Genomic DNA, 9,303 nt, shown 5'->3' with positions numbered 1-9,303 from the left:
TGCCAATGACTGGAACGAACTGCAAAAATCTCTGAAACTGGAAACACTTATCCCCCTCACTAGCTTTAAGCACCAGCTGTCAGAGCAGCTCACAGATTACTGCACCTGTACATAGCCCATCTATAATTTAGCCCAAACAACTACCTTCTCCCCCTACTGTATTTATTTTGCTCCTTTGCACGCCCATTATTTCTATCTCTCCTTTGCACATTCTTCCACTGCAAATCTACCATTCCAGTGTTTATTTTTTTTATTATTTATTATTGTTATTATTATTTTTATTTTTTACTTGCTATATTGTATTTACTTCGCCACCATGGCCTTTTTTGCCTTTACCTCCCTTATCTCACCTCATTTGCTCATATTGTATATATACTTGTTTTTCTACTATATTATTGACTGTATGTTTGTTTTACTCCATGTGTAACTCTGTGTTGTTGTTCCTGTCAAACTGCTTTGCTTTAACTTGGCCAGGTCGCAATTGTAAATGAGAACTTGTTCTCAACTTGCCTACCTGGTTTAAATAAAGGTGGGGGGGATGCTGTCTTCCCCCCCTTCCACTTACTTAACTCTTCCAATAATTTTGAAAGAGTATTTCCAGATTCTAAACCCTGATTACTCCCTTCTTATGGCTACAGGGGCAGTTTTGAGTAGCTTGGATGAAAGGTGCCCAGAGTAAACGGCCTGCTCCTCAGTCTCAGTTGCTAATATATGCCTATTATTATTAGTATTGGATAGAAAACACTCTGACGTTTCTAAAACTGTTTGAATGATGTCTGTGAGTATATTAGAACTCATATGGCAGGCAAAAACCTGAGAAGAAATCCAAACAGGAAGTGAGAAATCTGAGGTTGGTCTATTTTCAACCCAGGCCCTATTGAATTCACAGTGGGAAATGGATGATGTCACACTTCCTAGGGCTTCCACTAGATGTCAACCGTCTTTGGAAACTTGAATGAGGCCTCTATTGTGTTGTGGGCCTGAATAAGAGCTGAATGAGTCAGGTTACTGGCAAAGAGCCATTTCCTGATCACGTGCATTCCACATGATATCGACCTGTGCTTCCATTGCTTCTCTAGACACAAAGGAATTCTCTGGTTGGAACTTTATTCAAGATTTATGATAACAACACCCTAAAGATTGATTCTATACTTAGTTTGAAATGTTTCTTTGACCTGTAATATAACTTTTTGAAGTTTTTGTCTAAAATTATGCGGGACCTGCACGAGCGTTTGGATATGTGTGCCTAACGCGGTAACAAAAGTAGCTACTTGGACATAAATAATGGACATTATCGAACAAATCAAGCATTTATTGTGTAACTAGGATTCCTGGGATTGCATTATGATGAATATCATCAAAGGTAAGGGAATATTTATAATGTGATTTCTGGTTTCTGTTGACTCCAACATGGTGGAAAATGTTATTTATTTTCTGAGCGCCGTCTCAGATTATTGCATGGTTTGCTTTTTCTGTAAAGGTTTTTTGAAATCTGACACAGCAGTTGCATTAAGGAGAGGTATATCTATAATTACATGTGTATAACTTGTATTATCATCTACATTTATGATGAGTATTTCTCTTGAATCGATGTGGCTATGCAAAATCACTGGATGTTTTTGGAACTAGTGAACGTAACGCGCCAATATAAACTCAGATTTTTTTATATAAATATGAACTTTATCAAACAAAACATATATGTATTGTGTAACATGAAGTCATATGAGTGTCATCTGATGAGGTTAGTGATTAATTTTATCTCTTTGTGACTCCTCTCTTTTGCTGGAAAAATGGCTGAGTTTTTCTTTGGCTTGGTGGTGACCTAACATAATCATTCTTGGTGCTTTCGCTGTAAAGCCTATTTGAAATCGGACACTGTGGTGGGATTAACAACAAGATTACCTTTAAAACGGTATAAAATACATGTATGTTTGAGGAATTTTAATTATGAGATTTCTGTTGTTTTGAAGTTGGCGCCCTGCACTTTCACAGGATGTTGTTATATCATCCCGTTAATGGGATTGCAGCCCTAAGAAGTTGTTAACCAGTTCATCTTTGCTTGTAGGCTTGGCAGAGTTACTGATGAATGTTTTCAGTTGATGTCAAACAAGTTCAATCGTGTTTAAATCAAGAGACATATACATGTAGAGATGTAAAACATATTTTTAGATACGCTGTAGGCCTACTATAGGTGTTGTAGGTCTTTTATTTATTGATATTGCTTTTACTACATAAAGGTCTACCTACTCTGCAGGCGTCTTGAACCAGTTTATGCCCTCATCTGCAAGGCAAACCCGGGCGGCTGTGTGTTTTGGGTCTTTGTCTGCATTTGAAGAAGAAAATAAGACATTAACCTTTTGTGACTAGCAAACTCGCGAGCGTAATCATAGCCTCAAATGCATTAGCATAATGCAGTGGACCACTAGAAACTTTTCCTATTCATGAAAATCGCAAATGAAATGAATAAAATATATTCAAACAAGCTTAGCCTTTTGTTAACAACACTGTCATCTCAGATTTTCAAAATATGCGTTACAGCCAACGCTAGACAAGCATTTGTGTAAGTTTATCATGGCATAATGCTATGCTAGGCTCTGCTGGCAGCAGGCAACATTTTCACGAAAATAAGAAAAGCAACCAAATTAAATAATTTACCTTTGAAGAACTTCGGATGCTTTCACTCAGGAGACTCCCAGTTAGATAGCAAATGTTCCTTTTTTCCAAAAATATTATTTTTGTAGACGAAAAAGCTCATGCTTGGCTGAGAAAAGCATCATGCTTGGCTGAGAAATAGACCGAAAAATGCTACTACTATAACACCAAACTTTTTTCAAAATTAGCTACAAAATATCGACAGAAACACGGCAAATGTTGTTTAGGATCCATCCTCAAGGTGTTTTTAACAAATATATTCGATAATATATCCGTTGAGCCAATGGGTTTCTCATAAAAGCGATTGGAAGAAATGGCTACCTCAGTATTTTACGCAAGATTTTCTGCGGGAGACACCATGTGACCACATGCTATATATGGTCCCTTACAGCCATTCTTCAATGGAAATGCCTAAAAAGACGTCACAATGCCGTAAACACCTTGGGGAATGCGTGGAAAACGTAAGCTCATTCGTAGCTCATTCACAGCCATATAAGGAGTCATTGGCATGAGGCGGTTTAAAAAAATGCAGCACTTCCTGATTGGATTTTTATCTGGGTTTCGCCTGTAACATCAGTTCGGTTGCACTCACAGACAATATTTTTGCAGTTTTGGAAACGTCAGAGTGTTTTCTTTCGAAAGCTGTCAATTATATGCATAGTCAAGCAGCTTTTCGTGACAAAATATCTTGTTTAAAACGGGAACGTTTTTCATCCAAACTTTTTTAACCTCTTGCTCCTACCTGGCACACAGGCGTCCCATCTAGAGCTCTGGAAATGCAAATGCGCTACGCTAAATGCTAATAGTATTAGTTAAAACTCAAACGTTCATTAAAATACACATGCAGGGTATTGAATTAAAGCTATACTCGTTGTGAATCCAGGCAACAAGTCAGATTTTTAAAATGCTTTTCGGCGAAAGTATGAGAAGCTATTATCTGATAGCATGTAACACCACAAAAGACTCGCAGGGGACGTAAACAAAATAATTAGCATATTCGGCGCTACACAAACCGCACAATAAAATATAAAACATTCATTACCTTTGACCATCTTCTTTGTTGGCACTCCTAGATGTCCCATAATCACTATTGGGTCTTTTTTTCGATTAAATCGGTCCATATAAGGGAGGTGGGCTGCAACAGGAGCTGCAATCCTAACAGTTACTTGTGCTGCATGAACATGCTTGTTGGAGAGTGGAAGGCATAGGCCTACATTTTTACCCAAACTACTCTAGCAGGATTTTTTTTCATTGTCTGGTGGTATTATTGGTATGAATATTTCTGTCGTTTGCCTCGTCCCTTGCATTCGGCACGCATCCACGAGCGGTCGCATCCGCGCTTCGGTCTGCAGGTTGTATAACTTTTCATTACATTTCATTACATTTCATTATAGTACAACGGTTTGATTTGTCTAATCTTAGCAATTTCTTCTTAGCTAGCTACATAGCCGTCTTTGTATCAAAGATAATTGCGTAATTATCGTATTTCGTCGTCCTCCTATCTGCCCAGCAGCTAGCCAGCTAGCTAACGTTCACCGTCTACCGTAGCACTGTAGTAACTATCACACTCAACTGAACGACTTGATTAGTGTAGTGTTAGCTAGCTACATAGTTGTCTTTGCTGTCTTCGTATCCAAGATAATTGTGTAGTTTAGAGTGTGTAGTCGTAGAGTGATTATCTTAATTTACCGAGGTTAGCTAGCCAGCTATTTGTCGTCCTTAACGTAGGAGTCACTTCTAGCTAGCCAACAGCTAGCCAACATCTACTGAATAGAACTTTCGCATTCCGGTCGCATTCCGCTTCGCTCCACAGGTAGTATCACATTTTCATTTCATTTCATTACAGTCCCAACGGTGTGATTTGTTTGATCGTAGCTAGCTACATAGCTAGCTACATAGCCGTCTTTGTTTCAAAGATAATTGTGTAGTCTAGAGCGATTTTCTAGGTTAGCTAGCCAGCTATTGTCGTTCTTTTAACGCAACGTAACGTAATCAACACTGCTAGCTAGCCAGCTAGCCCCCGAATAGCAGCATTGTAGAAACTTTACACTCAACGGAACGACTTGATTAGTGTAGTGTCAACAACGCAGCCACTGCCAGCTAGCCTACAAAGTCAACAACGCAGCCACTGCCAGCTAGCCTACCTCAGCAGTACTGTATCATTTTAATCATTTTAGTCAATTAGATTCTTGCTACGTAAGCTTAACTTTCTGAACATTCGAGACGTGTAGTCCACTTGTCATTCCAATCTCCTTTGCATTAGCGTAGCCTCTTCTCTAGCCTGTCAACTATGTGTCTGTCTATCCCTGTTCTCTCCTCTCTGCACAGACCATACAAACGCTCCACACCGCGTGGCCGCGCGCCACCCTAATCTGGTGGTCCCGGCGCGCACAACCCACGTGGAGTTCCAGGTCTCCGGTAGCCTCTGGAACTGCCGATCTGCGGCCAACAAGGCAGAGTTCATCTCAGCCTATGCCTCCCTCCAGTCCCTCGACTTCTTGGCACTGACGGAAACATGGATCACCACAGACAACACCGCTACTCCTACTGCTCTCTTCGTCCGCCCACGTGTTCTCGCACACCCCGAGAGCTTCTGGTCAGCGGGGTGGTGGCACCGGGATCCTCATCTCTCCCAAGTGGTCATTCTCTCTTTCTCCCCTTACCCATCTGTCTATCGCCTCCTTTGAATTCCATGCTGTCACAGTTACCAGCCCTTTCAAGCTTAACATCCTTATCATTTATCGCCCTCCAGGTTCCTCGGAGAGTTCATCAATGAGCTTGATGCCTTGATAAGCTCCTTTCCTGAGGACGGCTCACCTCTCACAGTTCTGGGCGACTTTAACCTCCCCACGTCTACCTTTGACTCATTCCTCTCTGCCTCCTTCTTTCCACTCCTCTCCTCTTTTGACCTCACCCTCTCACCTTCCCCCTACTCACAAGGCAGGCAATACGCTCGACCTCATCTTTACTAGATGCTGTTCTTCCACTAACCTCATTGCAACTCCCCTCCAAGTCTTCGACCACTACCTTGTATCCTTTTCCCTCTCGCTCTCATCCAACACTTCCCACACTGCCCCTACTCGGATGGTATCGCGCCGTCCCAACCTTCGCTCTCTCTCCCCCGCTACTCTCTCCTCTTCCATCCTATCATCTCTTCCCTCTGCTCAAACCTTCTCCAACCTATCTCCTGATTCTGCCTCCTCAACCCTCCTCTCCTCCCTTTCTGCATCCTTTGACTCTCTATGTCCCCTATCCTCCAGGCCGGCTCGGTCCTCCCCCTCCCGCTCCGTGGCTCGACGACTCATTGCGAGCTCACAGAACAGGGCTCCGGGCAGCCGAGCGGAAATGGAGGAAAACTCGCCTCCCTGCGGACCTGGCATCCTTTCACTCCCTCCTCTCTACATTTTCCTCCTCTGTCTCTGCTGCTAAAGCCACTTTCTACCACTCTAAATTCCAAGCATCTGCCTCTAACCCTAGGAAGCTCTTTGCCACCTTCTCCTCCCTCCTGAATCCTCCTCCCCCCTCCCCCTCCTCCCTCTCTGCAGATGACTTCGTCAACCATTTTGAAAAGAAGGTCGACGACATCCGATCCTCGTTTGCTAAGTCAAACGACACCGCTGGTTCTGCTCATACTGCCCTACCCTGTGCTCTGACCTCTTTCTCCCTCTCTCTCCAGATGACATCTCGCGTCTTGTGACGGCCGGCCGCCCAACAACCTGCCCGCTTGACCCTATCCCCTCCTCTCTTCTCCAGACCATTTCCGGTGACCTTCTCCCTTACCTCACCTCGCTCATCAACTCATCCCTGACCGCTGGCTACGTCCCTCCCGTCTTCAAGAGAGCGAGAGTTGCACCCCTTCTGAAAAAACCTACACTCGATCCCTCCGATGTCAACAACTACAGACCAGTATCCCTTCTTTCTTTTCTCTCCAAAACTCTTGAACGGGCCGTCCTTGGCCAGCTCTCCCGCTATCTCTCTCAGAATGACCTTCTCGATCCAAATCAGTCAGGTTTCAAGACTAGTCATTCAACTGAGACTGCTCTTCTCTGTATCACGGAGGCACTCCGCACTGCTAAAGCTAACTCTCTCTCCTCTGCTCTCATCCTTCTAGACCTATCGGCTGCCTTCGATACTGTGAACCATCAGATCCTCCTCTCCACCCTCTCCGAGTTGGGCATCTCCGGCGCGGCCCATGCTTGGATTGCGTCCTACCTGACAGGTCGCTCCTACCAGGTGGCGTGGCGAGAATCTGTCTCCTCACCACGCGCTCTCACCACTGGTGTCCCCCAGGGCTCTGTTCTAGGCCCTCTCCTATTCTCGCTATACACCAAGTCACTTGGCTCTGTCATAACCTCACATGGTCTCTCCTATCATTGCTATGCAGACGACACACAATTAATCTTCTCCTTTCCCCCCTCTGATGACCAGGTGGCGAATCAGCTGGCAGACATATCAGTGTGGATGACGGATCACCACCTCAAGCTGAACCTCGGCAAGACGGAGCTGCTCTTCCTCCCGGGGAAGGACTGCCTGTTCCATGATCTCGCCATCACGGTTGACAACTCCATTGTGTCCTCCTCCCAGAGCGCTAAGAACCTTGGCGTGATCCTGGACAACACCCTGTCGTTCCTAACTAACATCAAGGCGGTGGCCCGTTCCTGTAGGTTCATGCTCTACAACATCCGCAGAGTATGACCCTGCCTCACACAGGAAGCGGCGCAGGTCCTAATCCAGGCACTTGTCATCTCCCGTCTGGATTACTGCAACTCGCTGTTGGCTGGGCTCCCTGCCTGTGCCATTAAACCCCTACAACTCATCCAGAACGCCGCAGCCCGTCTGGTGTTCAACCTTCCCAAGTTCTCTCACGTCACCCCGCTCCTCCGCTCTCTCCACTGGCTTCCAGTTGAAGCTCGCATCCGCTACAAGACCATGGTGCTTGCCTACGGAGCTGTGAGGGGAACGGCACCTCAGTACCTCCAGGCTCTGATCAGGCCCTACACCCAAACAAGGGCACTGCGTTCATCCACCTCTGGCCTGCTCGCCTCCCTACCACTGAGCAAGTCCAGTTCCCGCTCAGCCCAGTCAAAACTGTTCGCTGCTCTGGCCCCCCAATGGTGGAACAAACTCCCTCACGACGCCAGGACAGCGGAGTCAATCACCACCTTCCGGAGACACCTGAAACCCCACCTCTTTAAGGAATACCTAGGATAGGATAAAGTAATCCTTCTCACCCCCCTTAAAATACTTAGATGCACTATTGTAAAGTGGCTGTTCCACTGGATGTCATAAGGTGAAAGCACCAATTTGTAAGTCGCTCTGGATAAGAGCGTCTGCTAAATGACTTAAATGTAAATGTAAATATATAGCCTAGATATCGTTCCATGTAGACTGTGTGATAAACGAAAAAAAATAGCGTTTCATAACGTAACGTCATTTTTAAAATTCAAAAAGTCGACGATAAACTTTCACAAAACACTTCGAAATACTTTTGTAATGCAACTTTAGGTATTAGTACACGTTAATAGCGCCACCTAGTTGCAAGAAGTTAAGCCTAACAGCCAAAAATACTAGAAATATACATGTAAATAAGCCTCAACATAACAAAATATTGATATAATCCTACCTTGAAAAAAAACGGTTGCAGAAACACCTCTCTGACATAGGGTCCAGCATATCTCTTGATGATTTCTTCCTCAATGAAATATCGAGCCATGATACCTGAAAAAGGAGGCAACAGTGAATTATTGTGGAACACATAGCATAGGTGTAGGCTACTTTTGTAAACTTACCATTAAAAATCAAATATGGTCACTGGGGACCAGGTTACCCCCCACACATGGACTTTGAGGGGATGCTTGGTACTCGGCTTACATGATCTTCTTCCTTTTTTTCTGTAGCAATTTTGAGCAAATTGCTCAAGGGCCATGGTTGATTCGTCTGTGAAGATGACGTCAATTAATGTCTCACCAGCTTTGATCCATGCCTAGGCCTGCAGGACGCGAAGGTCTTTGTTTGACATTCAAATCATTGGGTCGAAACAACAGAACAGTACAAAACAAGAGAAAACACAAGGTTAACCTCTCTCTAGGTTACGCTAGCATCCCACCTGGACAACATCCAGTGAGATTACAGAGCTCTAAATTCAAAAACAGAAATACTCATTATAAAAATATTTTACATTGGTTTAAAGATGAACTTCTTGTGAATCCAACCACTGTGGCAGATTTCAAAAAACTTTACGGCGAAAGCATACCTTACGATTATTTGAGAACATAGCTCAGCAGACAAATCATTACAAACAGTAACCAGCCAAGTAGAAGAGTTACACAAGTCAGAAATAGAGATACAATTAATCCCTTACCTTTGATGATCTTCATATGGTTGCACTCAGAAGACATTCATTTATTCAATAAATATTCCTTTTGTTCGATAGTCTCTCTTTATATCCAAAAACCTCCATTTTGTTTGCACGTTTTCTTCAGTAATCCACAGGCACAAATGCAGTCAAAACAGGCAGACAAAAAATGTCAAATTGTATCCGTAAAGTTCATAGAAACATGTCGAACGATGTTTATATTCAATCCTCAGGTTGTTTTTAGCCTAAATAATCTATAATATTTCAACCGGACAATAACGTCGTCAATATAAAAG

The sequence above is a fragment of the Oncorhynchus nerka genome, linkage group LG20 (assembly GCF_034236695.1).
Source record: "Oncorhynchus nerka isolate Pitt River linkage group LG20, Oner_Uvic_2.0, whole genome shotgun sequence".
Lineage (NCBI taxonomy): Eukaryota > Metazoa > Chordata > Actinopteri > Salmoniformes > Salmonidae > Oncorhynchus > Oncorhynchus nerka.
The sequence above is the reverse complement of the archived record's forward strand: the minus strand, read 5'-3'. Positions refer to the sequence as shown.